Source organism: Lepidothrix coronata, unplaced genomic scaffold (genome assembly GCF_001604755.1).
Source record: "Lepidothrix coronata isolate B3197 unplaced genomic scaffold, Lepidothrix_coronata-1.0 Scaffold178, whole genome shotgun sequence".
NCBI lineage: Eukaryota > Metazoa > Chordata > Aves > Passeriformes > Pipridae > Lepidothrix > Lepidothrix coronata.
In genome coordinates this window covers 919,318-933,740 of record NW_016690358.1, presented here as the reverse complement: position 1 = coordinate 933,740, position 14,423 = coordinate 919,318, and the positions used below count along the sequence as shown (strand labels likewise).

General features: G+C 51.8%; 1 protein-coding gene across 4 annotated transcripts in view; it reads left to right on the top strand.

Moving 5' to 3' along the window:
* Positions 1 to 14,423, top strand: part of SIL1 (SIL1 nucleotide exchange factor) — a 99,777-nt gene that overhangs the window by 80,370 nt on the left and 4,984 nt on the right. The window lies entirely within an intron of this gene.

The following is a 14,423-nucleotide window of genomic DNA, read 5'->3' as shown; positions in this document are numbered from 1 at the left end:
GCTTGTTCCCAGAGACCTACTCTCGGGACACACAGGGCAGACTTGTCCACCCTGCCTGTCGCTGGGTTATTCCCAATGCTGAAATGGAGCCAGAATAATCCGTCACCTAAACATAGGCATGAGTGGTGTTTTTACAGAATGAAAAGAGAAAAAATAAATCCTCACCCACCTCAGTCTCTCCCCCAAAATGAAAAACTCCCCTGGCCAAGCCCTGCAAATGAGTTTTTGTTGTTTGTGCAGTGAGGAGCCAGATTTCTAAAGGCTGGCTTTCAGTTTTACAGCCGTTTATTATAGGCATGAATAATTGCTGGCACTGTGCTACCACTGCTGTTGTTTGCTCTTACCGTTGGGCCAATTACATATGTAAGCCCCTGATTTACAAGCAAAAGCAGAACTAAAGTAGCTTTGTGGCCTACATTTCAGGACTGAGTGATGTGTCCACAGTCAGCTGTAGGTCCCCAAATTTGTGCTATGGAACACAGAGCTCCATGGCCATAAATGCGTGGACCCAGATTGTCCAAGGCAGTATGTGACAGCGTGAAGGACATAAACATGGAGCAGCATTTGAGCACCGGGAACCTGCCCAGATTCATCCCATGGCAGGCATGCTAGAAGATTCCTGCTGCATTTGGGAAATTCACAGAGAACACACACAAAACAAAGAGAATTTGAACTAAACATAACAATTCTGCAAGATGGACTTAAACAAAGCCAGTCCAAGTCCTACTTCCCAGCATGAGAATCGGTTTGTCTCCAACTCTTGCTTTCCAGTGAGCCCTCCTGGAAGAGGAGAATCCCAGCATGGTTTGGGTTGGAAGGGACCTCAAAGACCATTTCACCCACCTCCTGCACCTTCCACTGGCCCAGGTTGCTCCAAGCCCTGTCCAGCCTGGCCTTGGACACTTCCAGGGATCCAGGGGCAGCCACAGCTTCTCTGGGCAACCTGGGCCAGGGCCTCCCCACCCTCCCAGGGAAGAATATCCCAAAGCCCCAGTCTAAGCCTGCCCTCCATCAGTGTGCAGCCATTCCCCCTTGTCCTGTCCCTCCAGGCCCTTGTCCAAAGTCCCTCTCCAGCTCTCTTGGAGCACCATTAGGCACTGGAAGGGGCTCTAAGGTCTCCCCAGACCCTTCCCTTCTCCACCCCATCTCTTTCAGCTTATCTCCAGAGCAGAAGTGAATCCATGCAATAGCTGACACCCATTGCTAAACTTCAAAATGATCAGTTGAGATCCCGTGAGATTTTTTTTTCTTGCTTTTGCACAAAAGGCAGAGAGTGGGAAGGAGGAAGGTCAGTGTGATGAGTATTCTCCATGGGGCGATGGTTTCCAGATGGTTGCTCAGTGGGTCACATCACTCACAGTTCCTGTGACCTGTCCTCTGCATTGCCCAGCATGGGAACACCTCCCCTTGCTGTGCTGGTGCCACTGGGCACCCTCAGCTGTGGGTAAGGTCAGAGCTGGCCAGGTGGCGAGCTGGTGTCCTTGTGCTGGGGAGCAGAAAGGGAAGGATGTGAGTAAGGACAGGAGCAGGCAGGATGTTTGTGGATGCTGATGTCACTGTCCCAAATCAGTGGTGGATGTTGTCAACGGGAGGTAGCAGCAGCTCTGCTTGGGGAGGAGCCCAGCGTGTCACATTCCAGGGATTGGCCAAGCGAGGAGGATGCACAGACCTTCATCTCGGAGGGTCTGTGTGCTCAGCTGGGTGCCACGGCCACCCCCCCTGTGTGAATGGCCTGGGATCAGTCCAGCTCTTTGTGTGGAGCTGTTGGAATTGGCACAGAGATGCACCAGCACAGGGTGCTCCCATGTGGAGTCACAAATGCCCATCCAGGCAGGAAGCATCGCTTTAGGACCTTGTTTTCTGAAGTGATTTCCTTAAGTGCCCACAGCTTTTGAAGGCAGACACAGCACCCGGTCCCCCCAGGGCCACAGACCACGTGTCAGTGTGCCCTGTGCCCTCAGCAGAGCCCCTGGGCATCAGAGCCATGGGAGGGCAGAGCCAGGTTTGTTTACGAGGCTTCGATTGCCCGGGGTTTTACATCCCAGCAATTACTGGCAAGTCTTCCCTCCTCCTGCGCCTTCGCAGCACATGTGTGAACTCCTGGTTGTGTCACCTTCCCGTGCTCTCCTAGCGCAGTCTAGCAGTGGGAAGTGATCAGCACAACCAACATTTGCAGAGCGTATGTCTTTCCACAGTTCCACAGTTCCGGAGCGTTGAAAGTGAACCCGCTTCCTCCTTCACCCTTCACATTCAAGCTGTTCCCAAATCCAGGCATCTCAGCTTCCACAGCCACTCTCAGCTCTCAGAGCTTTCTATACCCTGCTGATGAAGCCCTTCTCTCCTGCCTCACAGAACCTGCTCGATGCTCTGCCTTCCAGAGATGGTGTTTGTCTCAAGATCTTTCAGGCTTTTCCAAACCATTTCAGTGCCAGGCTAAGGCTGTCTGTGGGCTCCCTCCTCCACCTGATGGCTGAGGAGGGCTTTTTCTCTTTGCCTTTAGGATCATTAAATCTTAATTAGCACGTCGGCTTTCTTTGTCCAGGTATCCACTCTCTCCATCCATCAGTGATGTAGGACACGCTGCTGAAATCCCCTTCTTCTTGCATAATTATTTTATTCCACTGCATCTTTTATGCAAAATGTTCCCTTCTCAAAGTGCTCCTCTCCCTGCTCCAGCCCTTCCTGAGCACCCAGTTTAGCTGTGGTACCTGCCATGGCTTCATTTCTTATACTTGCATATGAATTCTTTGTGTTACTCCCATATTTTATTAGCTAGATTGATCATTTTAGCTCTTTGACAGCTTGATTCAGGCATTTGGAGGTGTTTCCTTCACCCTGACTCTGAAGATGGGATCCATGTCACCCAGCTTCAGTCTCCTACATGAGTGTCCACCTGAGCCACTCATCCAGACTCTGTCTCCAGACAGGGAGAGGGACTCCTCCAAGAGGCAAATCATCCCAGCTAGGACAGGAATCAGAGGCAGCCCCATCTCCCACCAGACAAATCACCTTTTCTGCTCCCTGTGGGTGACCTTGAATTCCTCAGAAGCTTTTCAGAAGAGCAGCCCCCTTTAGGGTGAACCTAAAGCCTTGGGCAGTGGACTTGCCTTTCTGGGTTAACCAGGGCAAGTCCCATGGAAACACAGGAACAGGAATAGGGATGTGCAGATCACAGGTCAGAGCATGTTATTGAATGAGCCCAGGAAGCTCCTCTGGGATGGATGTTTTAATTGTAGCTGTCTAATGTTAACAGAGATGAATCTGACTAAGAAAGGTTTGGGGAAATATTTTCATCTTATTTTGTATGTAGAAAATATAAAGGTATATAGTGAATGTTTAAAAACCAACTGCAACAGTAATAACAGTAATTATAGGTGGGCACAATTTTCCTTTATCTTATAAATGAAGTTGCTAGAAAAATTACTGCTGTGCTGATACTTGGCAGGGACACTGATGTGAGTACCCACTTGTTTCTGAAAAATGCTGTTGGATTTTTAATGACCATCAGCAGCACAACCTTGATTTTTAAATGTCATACTAAATGTAGCAGTTCCAGCCTCCTCTGCCGTGGCATGTGGGTGGGTAGGGATGAATCAGAAAGCAGAAAGAATTACTGGTGCTTTCTGTGACTCTCAAGTTTTCCTCGAGGGCTTCTCACCCAGGCACTGGCTGGAATTGTCTGTGGGTTGTGTTGCAGTGTCGCAGTCCCTGGTCCTGTGGCATCTCCTGCTGTCGCTCTCCCCGCTATTAATGCGTGATTAAGTTGCTTGATGCAGAGTGAGTGCATCAGGTTTCTCCAGGAGCTGGTGTTCCACAAGTCATCCTCTCTGTTTATCAAAACCAGATACATAAAAAAAGGTTTCCCAGCTTTTGCAGATGCAGCTTTTCCATTCTCTCTCTGGCTGGAAGCGTTCCCCAGGCTTCGCTTTTGGAGCAGAAATCTGTGCTTGGCATTTGCAAGATGGTGATTTGCTTTTGTAAATGGAGCAAAGTCTTGGTTTTGAGTCATGACTCAGTGAAACAAATCTACTTGTATAGACTAAAATGACTGTAATTGCACCGTTAAACCCCATGGGACTGGGAAGAGCCAGAGTTTAAAGGGTGACACTGCAATGGGGGTGAGTCCCCCTGTGATCCAGCATCTCCCCTTGCCTGCTGAGGAGGGGGTGGGGTGAGCTGAGGCGATGAGAGGATCAGTGTTTGGGAGCAACACCTTCCGCCGTGGCACCTGGGGGTGCTCCGGGGCAGGGCCGGGAGCCAAGTGGGTGGGAGATGACGGGAAGATTTGCTCTGCCTTCCCTGGGAACGGCAGGAACGCGGAGCTGCGAAGCAGATGGCAGGGTTAAAATAGGACAGAGCTCCGCCAAGATGTGCTGCAAGGGAGAGGAGTGAAGTGCCTGTTCTCACACTTCGCTTTGTGTCTCGGGGAAGAGCTGGAGAGTGCCTGCGCTCCGCTGGCATTCCCAACAGGAACACGCCAGGGAAAGGCTTCCTTCGGTTTTTGATATTATTAGCACTTGTCTTAAAGAAAAATCAGCTCAAATGAGCAAGCAAACAACTAAAGTGAAGAACAATTGAAGGGCTCAGCCTCGGGGCACCTTTAGCATCTCTCAGGATTATTAGTGGGATGTGTCACATCAGCACTCGCTGAGCTGGAGCGTTGGGAGCCTCGCGCTTCGCACCAAGGCTTTCTCTTTCTGGGGCTTTCAGACAGCTTTCTGCAGTGTTTGCATCTCACCTAAGGCATGTGAATAGGTTTTGCTGGAATATCTGAGTAACTTTGCATGCCTGGAATTACGCTCAGAGCGATTGGACAGACTCATGGGGAGGTTTCTGTGCAAAGCTGCCTCACTGCGAGGGGCAGAAGGGGCTTGTTGGGGGTCCTGCAAGAGCAGCAAAGAGCTGGGTGGGACCTTGGTTGTTCCTGTCACCATCCTGGGCCAGGTCAGCTTTGGAGCCAGGAATCTGGAGGCGTGCAGGGAAAAGCAGTGTGAGGAAGAGGAGGAGCAGGGAGGCAGGAACCAGCACTCACACTCGCACCCTGACAAGGCTGCTGATGCTCTTGGGAGAGCTTTCGGTCTCCTGTCTGTAATCAGGGAGGCTTTGAAAAATCTGTAAATCAGGGGGGCTCTGGTGAAAAGCAGGGTGAAAACAGGGTGAGGTCAAGGCTGGGGTATTAATCCTGTGGTATTGTTCTTGTTTCTTGCTGTGTGGTGATTTTTTTAAAAAAGAAATCAACACAGTTTTTGAGGGCTGTGGGTAAAATGTCACAGAAATAAATGAGCTCTGCTTGCGTTGGGAGAGAATCACTCACTTTTTATTAATGCAGCCTCTGATGAAACAGAGCCCAGCCTTCAGCATCTGACCTACGGTAAAACACCAGGCTTTCAGGAATTCCTAGAGAGTGTTTTGTAAGTGTGGCACATAGGGCTGTAAGGTTGATTTACCCTCTGAAACAAAGCATCAGTTTGGGTGATTGAGCACTGAGGGGATTTCCTGGAATGTCCTTCTCCATGCACCATGGAGCACTTGCCTGTGCCTACCTGGAAGGATCAGTCATTCAGCTGAGAATTCCCATGACTGTTGCAGATGGGACACGAGTCACCCAGTCCTTAAATCACAGCAGGGTGACAGACTCTGCAGAGTGGCCTGCAAGGCCCATCCTTCACCATCACAATGGAGAAGCTGGACTGGCCTTGGTGGTGCTCCCTGTGCACCAACTCCATGCTTACAGGGTGATGGCAGTCACCCTAAGAAACCTTTGCTTTTTAATCATAAAATGGTTTGTGGGTTGTTGATTAAACTGGTGTCTGAGGCTCTTGAAGCTGCACCCCCCCACTTGCCCTGAGAGCCTCAGGTGCAGAAGCCCCCCAGCCCAGCCCAGTGTTCACAGAGATGGGGGTATGTGCTGGCACTGAAATGAAGCTCAGAGCTGGCAAAGCCAAGGGCCAGGAGAAGAGAGGGGCTCTGAGAATGTCCTTGGGGGCTTCGCTTGTGTTGGGGTGGTGGGATTCCTGCCTGGGCTTGTTTTGGTGTTGTGTGCCTGGTTTTGTGGGACCATTTTTTCTTACAGATATAAATAGAGCCAGTCAGTTTGTTGTTTGTGTGTGCTCAGCAGAACAATCTGGCGTGGTTGGTTTTGTTCTGGCACCTCAGATTGTACTGCCAGAGTCAGTATTCACTCTCTTACTCTGCTCCACAGAGAGGTGAGGAAGAGGAGGGGGTTTGCTGCACACTCAGTGCCTGTGTTCCCATCGCTCCTCTCTGGAGCTCCTTGGTTTTGTTAACTCACACAAGTGCCCCAGCTCTGCTGCCTGGTCTCCTGCATCCCACACCTGGAATGCTGGGTCCTGGCTTGGGGGGCTTCCTGCATCCCTGCAAGGTGTCTTGCTGCAGCAGATTTGCTATTTTTATTTAATTACTTACTTTTACAGCTCTTTGTATAAATCCAGTTGTCCATCTGTTAGCTGGGTTACAGCACTGCAGCTCACTAGATTTTTTTCCTGTTTCTAAAACACCGACCTTGCCCTGCCTGGGCTCAGGTGAGCTGGGGCTGCTCCCCACAGGGCTCCCAGTGGCTCCAGTGCTCCCAGTGCCTCCCAACCCCAGCCACATCATGCTCTGTGCTTCCAGCTCAATATTGTGACTGCAAAGGGCCAGGAGCTCGTGCGAGATAATTCCCACTTCCATCGTGTGGCTGAGAGCAGAGTTTTCCCAGTTAAACCCAATGTCACTGTGCCCCCATGGAGCTTGGGGCTTGTCCAGTGGGGTGTCACAGCCCTGCTGCCTTCAGAGAGGGCATTGCAGGGCTCAGAAGAAGCTCGACTGTCTCCTGCCTGGGACACAGATATGAGAGCCAAGTCAAGGTTCCCTCAGCTTTTCCCAGACAGCCTTCCACGCTGCTCCTGCATCTCGGGATGATTCACACTCCCTCGGTTTGAGTATCACATCAGCCCATCAAAATCGCAGAATCACGTACTCAGCTCCAGCTTATTCTCTCTGCAGTTCTGTTCTCCTCTTAGCAACAAATACTCAATAACCTAATTGCTCATTAAGCCCCGTGCCTGTGTCTCTGTAATCCAGGATGTCACAGGGAGACGTGTTGCTCTCCCAGGGACGTTGCTGCTCCCGGGCTCCGGTGAGGAGCGCCTGGCTCGGCAGAGAGGGAGAAGGCAGCATTGCATTGAAGTGGAGATTTTCATCTTCTGGGGATTTTTTTATATCTCTCCTATATTCTGGGCTTTTGAACATCTAACATCTCTTTTATGCTTCACATCTTTCATATGAAATTGTTGCATTGTGTTGCCCATTGAAACCTGGTTTTCCTTTTGTCAGGTTTTCCCCCCTCACCCCTGCTTTCTTTTCCACTGCATTTTGATCGGTGTAACTACTTAGGGCTCCATTTTTCTGGGTGGTTTTTAATCTCCTTAAGTTGGAGCTCTGAAGGCCTTTGTCTGTGATAAACTCAGGTCTGAGCTGGTGCTTGGAGAAGAGGATTTCTAGGCCAGTTCTGCTGCATTCAGCCCTCAGGGGTGACTCTTCCTCATGCCTCCACCTTCTCACTCCAAATAGTCCCAGGCAGCCTTGGTGGGGTTGGGGGTGTTTTATTACTATCCTGCATGTCTCATATTGTTTGTGCAAATGTCCTTTTTGATACCATGGGACTGTGCAATGTGGAAAGCCTCTGTTAAATATGTATTTTGTGAGGGATTCACCCGCCCTGCGCTTAAATGTCATTTGCTGGCAGAGCTGGGGAGTTGTTTGGAGGGTGAGGGGGCTGTGGGGTTGTTGACATTGAGTTGTCCCAGTTTTCCTCCTCTTAAGAAGGAAGATAGGAAGTTTGGAAGGAGATGTATCTAACCAGTGCACACCTAGGAAGCTGCAGATTCGGAGCTGTTTGGGCTCTCTGCTCCATGGTCATTTCCCAGGGGGATAGTTCATGCCATAGCCAGTGCTTGGAGGGCAGGTGGAAACCATGTTCTCCCCATGTGTCGGTTCTCACTTGGAGTATTTTAATGCTTTTTTTTTTTATTCTTAAACCTGCAGTCTGAAATTCAGTCGTGCAGGTATTAATGAGCTGCTGATCATCCTGCCTCTTTTCTGCCCTTATTTAGGAGTCTCAGACTTACAGATCTAGTTCAGGCTGCAATTACTGACATTGTAATGATCTGTTTTAGCTCTCTATCTATTTGTTAGGTAATTTTAACACGACTATGCTTACAAGAGCAGAAATCCTCCAAATACAGAGAAGGATGAAGAAGTCAGTGGCCTTTTCAAGTGTGACCCTGCTTGTGTGGCTTTTGGTTTCCAGAACTCACAAAAATTACCTTTTCCATTGCCTGTCAAATTGTGACTGAGGTGTGAGGTTTTGAGAGGCCCCAGGAGCCAGGCAAGGCACATTTCAACTCCAAGCACTCCTGTTGGTGATCTTGTTTTCTTCATGGACAGATTTTGGACTGAAAACTGGGGAGGGGGATGGACACAGGGGGAGGGCAAGGTAAGCCAGGCTGCCTTGCTGCCTGTTTCTGATCCTCAAGTTATAGCACAAGCTAAATAGACTACACTAAATTTTTTAGGCTGTTTCACAGACTTACAGACTTTGATCCCCAGCTTTGATTTCCCACGCGGCCTCGCAGAGCGCTGGTTCTGAGGAGAGAAGAGACCCATTAAGCCCTGTCTAGCCTGGTGATTATCATGCCTTTCCACCATCAGGCTGGGCTTTCATCAAAGCAGGAGCTCTGCAGCCTCCCCTGCCTGTGCCTGGGGAGGAGATGCTGGCATGGCTCAGCAGCCGTGGCCACGTGAGTGGGGCACGGCCCAGCCAGGGCTGTGCTCAGCCCCTGCTCCTGCCAGGCAGGGCTGACCCCTCCACTGCACTCCCCAGGCACACCTCTCCTTGGTCTTTCTCTCCCTGGCTTCAGTAGGATGCCCAGGTAAGGAGGTGACCCTTTCTTTCCTAGAGTCTTGTGCAGTTCCTACAACAAGCTGGCCACGAAATAAATATTCTGTGTGTGTCCTTGCCAGAGCAGTAGAGAGACAAGGGCATTTGCCTGCCTGCCCTGCTCTGTGCCTCTGAGTCCCTGGGTCCCTCTGCACCACTTGGCTTGCTTTATTTTTTTTTATTTTTAATTTAAATCTAATTTTGCTGCCGTATTGTAAGTTCCCACCTAACTCCAGAGCTGCTGTCGCCTCAGGGCTGTGTTGCTGCTTTTCAGTCTTCCCACACCCCTCGCATGTGCAGTCTGGAAAAACTTTGAAAATTCTCTCCTAAATTTTTGCACTTGGGATTGTCCTAGAAGGAGTAGGATAAGGATATCTTTTAACAGAGAGTGCTCTTAAAAAATCCCTTCTTCAGCAAAATGGGAGCTGCTTTAATGTCATGAAAATTTGCCAGTGAAAATGGCAGAGAAGCCCATGCTGAATTTTCAGGAGCAACAGCTGTGTCCCCCGTGCCAGTGCTGCTCCATAGCATGTCCAAACCAACATCCAGGGATAAAGGGCAGCCATTCCACAAGCAGATCCCTAACAGCCCAAAGCCAGGGGCAGGTGCAGAGGCTGTTTGGAGGGCTCTGACCCCACCCTGTGAGACCACCTCTCCTCCAGGAAGCCTGCATTGTGCTGCTTGTGGGTCCTCTGTCCAGTCATCCACAGCCTGAGGTCTTGCTGTTCCCACAAAGAGCTTTAATGGAAGAAAAAAGGAAGAAGGGCACAAACATCCCAGCCTGGCAGGTTGGGGAAGGTGCTGGATCCGTCTCTGCCTTCACACCCCGCCCATGGCAGGACCTGCCACCAACCAGGCTCTGCATCAGCTTCGTTTCAGTTGCACTCCCAGAGCTGATCCCAGAACACCAGCCCTGGATTTTATTGCCTTTGCTTCCCTCTCCGTGTCCTGTTGAGGCTCATGGTGCTCTGGCAAACCAGCCATGACTGTAATAATGTCTGGGCCCTTGTGGGAAGTTCTGACTCCAACTCAGGGAGATGTGAACTGGCAGAAAACCGAAGGTCACCTTCCCCAGCCACCAAGAGGGAAGTGCTGGGCTGATGAAATGGCACTTTAAATTTGTGTTTGCAAAGTCACCGCCCCAGGAGCCAGGCTGCACCCTGGGAAAGGGAGTATCCATCTCCAGGGTCCATACTGAGGGAGTCTGGTGGCCTGTGCCTGAGGCTGTCCAGGGGTTCTCTCCCAGTCTGGGAGAGATGGCACATGTCCCACAGAGTTCAGGAACTTCCACCACAGAACAGAGCCCACCTCTCAAGGGACAGAGCTTCCTCAGGAGCTGCTCAGGGAGGATGGTGAGGTCAGCTGTGGGCAGTAGAGATTACTGCTGCTCTTCTCAAGCTCTTCACCCCTGCTGCACACACCCTGGCCAGTGTGAACACCAGCAGTGTGCCTGTTACCTCCGGCCTGCCCCAGTGCCTGGGCAGTGTCTTGCATGGATCAGTCCCATGAGCCTGACCCAGCCTTGTTTGCTGCTCTTCAGCCACAGACTGAGAGAGATGGTTGTGATGGACGTGAGCAGCGTGCCTGGAAGCCACAAGGACCTCGGATGTGCAGTGAGGGCCACATCTGGAGGGGATGTGGTGTGACCCCATAGCTGGGGGGGGTCCTCCCAGGGCAAACTGGGGCTGTTTAGCACAGAGGGTCTCTCTTGGGAAGCTGTTTGAACCCAAGCACAGTGCTTGTGTCGAGTCCCTGTAGCCTTGTGGCTGTTCCTCACCCAGGATGAGAGTGGTTAATCTCAGCCTTAGAGCACATCCAAATCTGTGCCATCACTGCAGCATCATGGGATGTCATTGCAGGCTGTATTCCACCCCTGTCCCAGCCTCAGAATTCCATTTCAGCAAATTCTGTTGCAGGTGCCACCATCCCATATCCATTAGCAGATTAACAGGTTGAATTTCCCATGAGAGCACTCCACAGTCTGTCTCACTGTGTTTATTTTGTTCAGGCTGCTTTTCCCTGGGCTTGACAGTGTAATTTGTACAGATCTGGGCTGAGTTTTCCAAACCTTCAAAGGAGGTTTTTTTGTTAGTTTGAAGCCAGGACTATTGATAGCAGAGACATTGAACAACAGGAGCATTGAGAAGTGAGAGCAGCACACCTACCAGCCAGGAAGGCTCCCTAACCTCCAGAGCTGCTCCTTGCCAGAAGCTCCATGGTTCAGAGATTTTAATTAGATCAAATCCTCCAGGTGACCAGCCAAGCATTAAAGGCATACCAATATTTCAGTCGTGTCCCTTGCTGTAAGGGTTCTTATTATTTATTTTAGAGAGATGTGACAAAAGAGCTTGGACATCCCAAACTTACCATTTTCCTTGAATGGCACTAAGAGGTCTCCAGCCCAGGAGATTGTCCTTCAGTGCACTTACACTCACAGAGTTCCTGCCTGCAAGCTTGTTCTGCAGTTGCTCTGGTCTCCATCATGCAGAGTGACTTGCATGTGAAATTTGGTCAGGCTTTTGGACCAGGACTTGTGTTTTCTGATTAGTTGGATTTTCCAGCTCTTCCCTGGGGTCTGGAGCTGCATCTGGAGTTTCTTCACCCCTCATTCCCACTGCTCATGGAGCCCTGGCATTGAAAACCTTCTTGGTGGTGTGGCTGATGGTGTGCGGGGCAAAGCCCAGCTGTGACTTCCCCTAGATGAACTTGAAACAGAAACAAGAACAACCTGGACAAAGGCAGAGACCAAAACTCACTGCTGGAAAAACTTCTTTTTCCTGCTCCTGCCAGCTGGGCAGCAGAGCTCGTCCCAGCATGAGGGCTGTGTCTGTGTGGCTCCTGCAGTCACTGGGTCGGCTCTGGAGATGCCCAGGGCTCTGACCACAGCCCCACAGCTCTGCTTGTGCTGCTCAGCCTCTGCAGGAGGAGGTTTTGTGCTGTGTTCAACCATCCAGCACTGGCTGTGCCCAACTCCCTGCCCAGGGCACCTCCAGTGACCTTGGGACAGGTATCACTTCTCACTGCTGTGGTTCCTTGCTGCCTTCTGGTGCTGCATCTCCAGGCTCCCGGAGGATCACAGGCCCTGGATGTGTCTGATACATCCGTCTGGACCAAAGGAGGTGCAGGATTTGTTCAGTTCTGTAGGCTGGATGTTCCTTATCTCTGGCTCTTCTGAGGTGGGTCACACTTAGGCCCTTTCCACTGGCTGGGGTGTATGAGATGGGTATTCAGCCCACACTGGGTGCTCTGGGAGCTGTTGGCCCTCCATCCTACCTGAGTGCTCATCCCACCTTTGCCCTGGGAGAAGTTGCTCTGGATGGCTGGGGTGGACAAGATGCTACAGGGCTGCAGCACTGTCCCTGGGTGTCCCTGTGCTGTCCCTGTGGGGACAGCTGTGGCTGTCCCTGTGCCTGCAGGTATGGCTGGAGGGGAATGAGAGCAGCAGTTGTCAGCTGGGAGAAAATGGCCTTGGGGCCAGAGGTGGTCTGGGAGCAGCTGAAGGTTTTAGGGCTGTTTGTCTCCATCTACTCCTGACTCCCCAAATCAGAGCCCAGCCCAGGCCATCAGAGATGTCATCGCTGGGTCCTTACACAACATATTGGGGTGAAAAATAACATCTTGTTTCTGCAGGAGGAGACTCTGCTGCACCTCCTGGCACGGGGAGGTTGGGGATAAACACATCATGGTAGGTGTGTGAGATCCCACCTGGACCCAGGCACTACAGAAGCTGGTTTGCTCCCAGGCATGCTGGGGCTGCTGCAGGGCTGGCACACAGCGTGGGTCTGAGGACCAGGCTATGAAAATTGCATCTGCAGGAGGATCCTGGAGCTCCTGGGTTTGTTCTTTCTCCTTCCTGCCCTGTCTGTGCAGGTCACAGATGCTCCTCCTCGGCAGGGTGCCTGTGCCAGGGCTCTGCCTGGATGTCTGCTGCAGCAAATGGGTGAGGAAGGAGAAATCAAAGGTGGCTTTCAACAAACCCCCCTTGCCCTGCCCTGAGGTCAGCCTGGTAGTGGCAGCTGGGAACCACCCCCCAGATCTGCTGCCTCAGAGCCCTGGGTGGCTCCTCCTGGTGTGAGAAGCAAAGCCTGGATGGAGCAGGGAGGGCAGGCTGGCTGACAGAGATGAGTGTGGTGCTTTGCTGTGTGAGCCATGGGTTTAACTCCAAGCTGCTCCCTCCCCAGCTCCGTTTGTCTCTGGTTTTGTTTCTTTATGACCCTGTCTGCCTCTGTCTCTCTTATTTCATGGAGGGGGCTTGGACTGGCTGCTCCAGCAGCTCCCCGGGAGCAGTGGGAGCTGTGGGTGTGTCACAGCATCGGTGACCTTTGTCTGGGCACTGTGCAATTCCTGCTTCAGGGGGGAGCAAAGGCTGAAGTGCTGGAGCTGTTTCTCAGAGCATGAGAGACCCGGGATCAGGGATGGAGACAGTCAGTGTGCTGTGCTCCGGCTGTGAAAGCCCTGCCAAGGAGGGAGCCTGTAGCACCTGACCTCTCCTCCACCTCCCAGGATGTACCAGAAGTGGGTTTGCAGTGTGTCAGTGTGGCTGGACCCAGGACAGTGCAGACGGTGGGCAAGGCCTGCCTGTCTGTCTGTCCCTGGGCAGCTGCTCACATCCAGACCTGAGAAGGATGGATTTAGCCACTGCAGTCCTTGGAGAAAAGCACTTGCTGTGGGAATTGTGTGGGTGGTGGCATCAGGTGTAATTTGTGGGGGCAAACAGGACCTTGCTCCTGGTGAGCTGGAGGCAGGGGCTGCAGCACCACAGCACTTCAATCACTCAGCACGTTCACAGTGAGCGAGGAGAGGGGGAAGCAAGAACTGAAATGTAAAGGCTGTTGAGAAGTGGGTGTGATGGGGAGTGAGAGGATTAATGGCTGTGAGGGAAATCACAGGAGAGGGCTCCTTGCTGGGGGAAGCCAGGTGGGATGTGGGGCTGTGATGGGTGGCCAGGACGGCTCTTCCCAGCCCCACTGCCATCATTTTAGATCATGTGCTGTGTTTGAAGTGGCTGCAGGGGTTACCTGGAGAAGGGAGTACCTTGTCCATAACCATGAACTATGGTCAGTGGGAGCTGGGGGATTTGTTTTGGGATCAGGGTAGATTGACCCTCATTCATGTCTGCTGTGTTTTGTAAATAGCACAGAATAGAACCACTGATGTTGGAAAAGACCTCCCAGATCATTGAGTGCAACCTGTGCCCAATCCCCACCTTGTCCCCCAGCCCAGAGCACTCAGTGCCACGGCCAGGCCTTCCTTGGACACCTCCAGGGATGGAGATTCCACTACTTCCCTGGATGCCTAACCATCCTTTCCATGGAGAAATTCCTCCTGCTGTCCAACCTGACCCTCCCCTGGCACAGCTGGAGGCCGTTCCCTCTCCTCCTGTCCCTTGTTCCCTGGGAGCAGAGCCCGCCCCCCCCCCCGGCTCCCCCCTCCTGTCAGGGGGTTGCAGAGCCAGAAGGTCCCCCCTGAGCCTCCTTTTCTC